Below are 6,959 nucleotides of genomic sequence, written 5' to 3'. Positions count from 1 at the left end.
AAACGAATCAAGAGCAAGTAACAAGGAGGTTTTGGGAGACCATGAGAGAGAGAGTTAGTCCAAGCAACTAAAGAGTGTGGTGGGTATGGGAAGGAGGAGAAAGTTAGAGTGTAGATGTGTTACTCTTAATCATGTCTTTTGATTTTCTTTGTGGTTTATATAAAATGTTAGTAAGAGATTTCAAGTACATTAAAATTAGCTTTTGTTGCTGGGCTGTGTGCCCTCAACTGTAACGTAACTCTTCAACTAAGAGACATATATCATTAATAAGAAGGGTTCCACAACACACAATATAATGACCCAAATCCTGAAGACTGACTGAGTCTACCTTTAAAGACTTTAATGTCTCCCAAATGCCATCCTTTTCCTCCTTGGGAGAAAGGGCAACAGATAGGAGAAGCCCGACTCAGTCACCTCCTTATATCTTAAAATGTTTTCCAAAGGTGACAATGACCCAGGGCCAAAGACTTGGACGATCATTCCCTTCTCCCTGAACTCCAGCCATCTAATGAAGCCTGGAATTTCCTCTAAAGAGAATATGGAGGAGTGAGAGCCACCCTTCAGAAGTACAGCTGTGTTCATCTAAAACCACATTCTCCTGGCAATAACCAGCATTCTGGGCACATGAATATTAGGAAATGGATATGCAAAGGATCACACACCAGAAAGCTTCTCCTGTAATTGCACAGAAAAAGGATAATAACAAAATGAGATCTGCGGTAAAGGAAGTGAATTCATCAGAGCAAGGGCCAGGAACCAAATACCTTTCTCCCATTAGAAAAATTTACAGGTCGGGAATCTTAATGAAAACCAGCAGGAAGACTTGGCCTAGGAATTCTTACTGACATATATTCAAGCTGCTGCCTCTCTCCCCCTCCTCTTAGATAACATGTTTCCTCCAAAGTTGAGTAGTTTTAGATGTTAAGATTACAATTTCCAAAATGCAGCGCCTCATGAAAAGATTGGTTAATATCAGACATCAAAAGCATCATTCTGGTATTTTGCAGAAACATTAAACAGGTCGAATTATGACTGTTTTGAGTAACTGAATTTTCCTGAGAATCCTAAGCTACTAGAGGAAAGATATTTTGTAAAACCAGCATTTAACCAGGTTGAAATCCATAAATGGGAATATGAAGGGACAGTCACAATGAAGATGTTTCTTATCTTATTCTGGGTGTGGGCTGCGATTTTTGTATAACTACTTATTACCTACCATTATAAAGATAAATCATATACTAAAAATTAAAATATAAAATTTAATTTAAAATAAAATAATAATAAAATGGTAAGGTATTAAAGTTTTAAAAGAAAGTAAAAATATTTGTAATAAAAGAGTCAGGAAACCAGGACCTTAATTCATTAACATTTTAAAAGGTGATTAAAAATTAAGAATTGACATCTTAAATGATTAAGAATAAAAAGGGGGAAAGAAAGCTAATAACAGAGATACTAAAAGTTAAGAGGCCTAAACAAATAATGAATTTATAAAGTTTTAAATTTTGAAAAACTAGATTATGATAAACCAGAAAATTGTGAGAGAATTTAAAATAAGACATAAGAGACATGAAGAGAATCATGAAATGACTAAATAATAAAAATGAGGAATTTCAAATCAAGAAACTTAAGAGTCTCAGAAGAAGATGGAAGATAAAATATCGGGGGAATAATGAAAGGAAACTCAAAGCAAAACAAAACAAAACAAACAAACAAAAAACTTTGAACACCGAAATACACTAAAGAAATGCAAAGATACCTTAATTTTGTTAGTTTCCTTTCTCTTTTAAATTGATAAAGAAACTTGATCCAACTAAAACATCAGCATGGAAACAACCAAATGCAGGTAAGTACTTGCCTTAAGACTTCTTTAAGACTTTTCTTAAGACTTTGCTAAAAATAACTGACTGTGGCCCTATAGCACAACTCTTAGAGTGTAAGTGGGAGCTAAACATGGAGTACACATGGACACAAAGAAGGGATCAATGGACACGGGGGCCTACTTTAGGGTGGAGAGTGGGAGGAGGCTGAGGATCAAAAAACTACCTATCACATATTATGCTTATTACCTGGGTAACGACATAATCTGTACAACAAATTCCCGTGACACACAATTTACCCATGTAACAAACCTGCACATAGACTCTCTGAACCTAAAATAAAACTTGGAAAAATATAAAATAAATACATTTAACAACAACAACAAAAAGAGACAAAGAAGAGGACAACATCCTTGAACCAGCAGTTCTCAGACTTGGATGCATCTGGACGATTTTGAAAAGTACTTAGGTAATGCCTCATCCCACAGCAAATAATCTGGAATTTCCTGCAGTGGGTCCCCAGATGATTTTTAACCTGAAACCGAAGTTGAAAACTACTGCCTTAAACTCTAGGCCTTCACCATGTGCCCAGGTACTCAAATTCCCACCATTGAACATGTTTTTAAGCTTTATACACAACTAAAATAGGTCAACAATATCTTCATCAGGTTGAAAAGCAAGTATTTCAAGCTCAATGACACAGTCCTTGGTCATGCAGATTCCATGAGACCGTCATCTCTCCATATTCAGAAGACTTTTTCAAATGATAGTTGCAAACTGAAAATTGAGGTCTTTGAGACAGGTGAGCTTATTCTAAGCTGCTTTAAAAACATTTGATCAGACGCAACTTGAAATCATGGAATGAGTTCAAAATACCGTAAAACAGTGCACCACCTGGTAATTATATTGGAAGTTGCAAAATCCATGGCTCTAATTTCTCAGTAGCATAATTAATGGTACTCAGTACTGACTGCACGTCAGTACCACCTGGGTAACTTTAAAACTATCAATACCTAGGCACTCCCAGAGATTCTGACTGAATTGATCAGGGGTAGGACATGGGCATAGATGTTTTTAAAAGCTTCCTAGATAATTTTAATGTTAGCTATAATTGAGAATCCCTAAAAATACCAACGAAGTCTTCCTCGGCCCTACTCCAAACCTGCCTTTGAGATGACCATTCGCTTTCCATCCATTTTCCAGGCAGCTGAATACAGAAGCAGGAAATCTGTGACTCATTATGGAAATAATTTTCTACTGAGAGACAGGCTTGTCAAGAAGCTAAGCTTTCTCATTTAAAAGCATTTCTGTTTGGAACTCCTGATATTGTTCCTAAGTCAGTTTAATTAGAGTTGGGTTTTCTCAAAGTTCTTTGCTCATAAATTTAACGCCAATCATCTGGGTCTCTTCTATATGTGCCTACTTCCATTTATTAATTCATTTAACAAGCATTAACAGGGCAATTACAATTTGCCAGGCAATATGCATAGGTGCTGACAGTGGAGAAATAAAATAGAAACAGACAGAAAAGGTAGTTACAATCCTCTGGTTTGTTATATAATCAAGGAAGCCCAAGGTACTGTGAAGGTGCCCAGATAGGAGAGCCAATGAAAGTCTTTTACTATGTACGAAATGAGTGAAGGTTTTCTAAACAAAGACAGGAGGCATGAGGACCCCAGGCAGAGGGAGAAATTTATGCAAAGGCCTGGAGGTACTAAGAGAGTAATACATTGCAAGTGGTTCTATATGCTGAATAGTATAGAGAGTGCAGAGGCATTAAGTTGGAGAAATAGGCAAGAGTCAGATCATGGACTTCCATAGTTTTGGATTTACATTATAATGAGGACTGTGTAGGAATAACGTGATACATTTTAAGTTAGAAAAAATATCTACTGAGCAAGAGTAAGACTAGATTAGAGAATATCAGTTGGAAGGTTACTGTAATAATCTAGGCAAGAACACAGAAGGTCCTGAATGAAGTGAGTGGTATTGGGAGCAGAAACAAGCACCAAATGGGATCTATTAAGAAGATAGAAACAGCAGAATTTCACTCCTAGAGGAATACGTTGAGTATAGAGAAAGGGCTGTGTCTAGCGTCATTAAAGTGACCTTGACTTGAAAATAAAAATTCAAAGGCAACCAATGCATGTTGCAGGAGTGAATATGGGCATTCGGGGCTCCTGTGGGGATGGAGTCCTTAGGAACACTAATATTCAAGGGTGAAGCAAGACCCCTTTGTCAGTTAAGCATGTTTCTATACATTTTCCCCACATTTTGGTTTCTCTTTTTACTCAATATTGTCACTTAATGAACACAATGATTCCAATTTTAAGATAGATAGATAATAGATTAATAATAGATAAATAGCTATTTTTTCCCTTTATGATTAGTAATTCTGTGTACTCTTTTGGAATTATTCTCTACTACAAAATCATGAAATTATCCTATTATGTCATCATCTTCTGGACACTTTAGTGTCTTACCTTTTCAATTTAGACATAGAATCCTCCAGGAATTGATTTCTGTGCTTAGTGTGAGGAGAGTCAAGATTCTTCTTTTTTCTTTCTATATGTATATCCAGTCGCTCTAACATCATTTATTGGAAGTACTTTTTTCTCCCACACCCTGAACTGTCCACACATGTGCGGTTCTGTTTGTGGACTCTTTGTTCTGCACCGTGGTCTATTGGTGTCTTCTTGTCTGAGTGGCACACTGTCTTCATTAATGTAGCTTTATAAGGAGCTTGAAATCCAGTGATAGAAGTTCTTTAAATCCTTCTTCTTCAGAATGCCTTGGTTGTTCTTGACTATTTGCATCTCATATAAATTTTGAAATCAGATTTCCAATTAACATAAAAATCCCTGGAGAAATTTAAATTAGGATAACATTGAATCTACAAATCTAATGTGAGGAAAATGCATTTTTAAAATGTTAAGGTTTCTAGCTCATGAAAATGGTATAATTCCTGTAAATATTTAGGTTTTCTTTATGTTTCTATAATATGTTATAGTTTTATGGTACCTGCATTAGATTACTCATTAGATTTCTCCTAAGGTGCTTGATGTTTTAGTGCTGTGATTAATGGTATCTTCTTAAAACACACTTTATTGGGGAAAAAGTCTCACACAACTAAATGCACAGAATTTAAGTGAATAATTTATGAATTTGACAAATGTCATCACCAAAACAATCAAGAGATAGAACATTTTATTAACCCCCAAAATTGTTTTGTCCCTTTGTAGTTGTTCAAATCCCACTCCCCGACTAGCCAACCACTTATCATATTAGATCAATTTGTCTATTTCTAAAATTTCACATACATAGAATTATGTATCATGTATCCCTTGGTCTGGCCTCTTTCACTTAGCATACTTTTGAGATTCATTTGTGCTGCTGGATGTAATCCATTTCATCTTGTTGCTGAAGAGTGTTTCATCGTATGGATGCATCACAATTTGCCATTCAGCAGAATGGTTGGAATACTTTACATCTCGAGCAGTAAGGTATAGCTGAGAGTACAGTTGTCCCATGTCCTTCCCAATATTTCGTGTTCTATTTCTTTTCTTTCTTTCTTTCTTTTTTTTTGGTTTTTTTATACTGGTAAGAACTCCATAGAAATGGTAAATAAATTGTCAATAGTTATAATTGTTCCCAGTCTCAGAGAGAAAAGCTTTCAACTTTTAAATGTTACGCATGAGTGATTTTTGTTGTAGATTTTTAAATCAGATTAAGAAGGTTTCCTTCTCAGCTTATATGTTTTAAGAAATTATATATCAGCATTGACTTTTCCCAAGTGCATTTCTGGCTTTATTGATGTGATTGTATGATTTTTCTCTATTTTATTTTAATGTGGTAAAACATATGGATACCGGCCAGGCACGGTGGCTCACACCTGTAATCCCAGCACTTTGGGAGGCCAAGGTGGGCAGATCACGAAGTCAGAAGTTTGAGACTGGCTTGGCCAACATGGTGAAACCCTGTCTGTACCAAAAAAGTACAGAAATCAGCCAAGTGTGGTGGTGGGCACCTGTAATCCTAGCTAATCGGGAGGCCAAGGCATGAGAATCACTTGAACCTGGGAGGTGGAGGTTGCAGTGAGCTGAGATCACACCACTGCATTCCAGCCTGGGCAACACAGTGAGACTGTCTCTCTCTCTGTCTGTCTCTCTCTATATATATATATATTATAAAATATATATTTTTGAGACAGAGTCTCACTCTGTCACCCAGGCTGGAGTGCAATGGTGTGGTCTCAGCTCACTGCAACCTCTGCCTCCCAGATTCAAGCAATTCTCCTGCCTCAGCCTCCCAAGTAGCTGGGATTACAGGCTCCCACCACCACACGTCACTAATTTTTGTATTTTTAGTGGAGACGGGGTTTCACTATGTTGGCCAGGCTGGTCTCGAACTCCTGATTGAACATTCTTATGGTTAAATCTTTTAGTCCAATTATTTAAAAAGTACAAACAATTAGAAGCAAAATTTTTGGGTAAAAACAGGTGAGCATTTTTAAAGGTTTGATACATTTATACGTTTTGCCAAAACACTTTTCCAAAGTTGAACTAACACCCTCAGAAACGCTATGTAGATGTATTTTTTTCCCATATCTTTGTCAACATTGGAAAATGTATTTCTTTTTATGGTTACTAATGAAAATTGCTATTAGATTTTGAGCAGTATCATACTTTAAATATGGTTAGTAGCTGGGAGCAGTGGCTCACTCCTGTAATCCCAGCACTTAGGGAGGCCTAGGTGGGTGTATTGCTTGAACCCAGGAGTTTGAGACCAGCCTAGGCAACATAGTGAGATCTTGTCTCTATTAAAAAATTGTAAAAAAATTTAAAAAATGAAATATGGTTATTTTGTAAATTGTATGTTCAAACTCTTTTCTCTTTTTATTTTAGTTTGTTGCTTAGCTTTTATGATTTTTGGATGTTATATATCTTGTGTTTAATCTATTTTCCTGCCTTCAATATTGCTATTTTTGCCCCAATTTCTTCTATCTTGATTTGCTTATTGTGTGTTTTCATAAATGGCTCTATTGTATCACATATCTTTTCATTTATGCTTTTACCTTCAGTCTTATATGTATTTAAGACCATACTTGCTCTAAATTATTTAAAGATACTTTTATGATTTTTT

This window comes from Mandrillus leucophaeus, unplaced genomic scaffold, assembly GCF_000951045.1.
Source record: "Mandrillus leucophaeus isolate KB7577 unplaced genomic scaffold, Mleu.le_1.0 Scaffold469, whole genome shotgun sequence".
NCBI lineage: Eukaryota > Metazoa > Chordata > Mammalia > Primates > Cercopithecidae > Mandrillus > Mandrillus leucophaeus.
The sequence above is the reverse complement of the archived record's forward strand: the minus strand, read 5'-3'. Positions refer to the sequence as shown.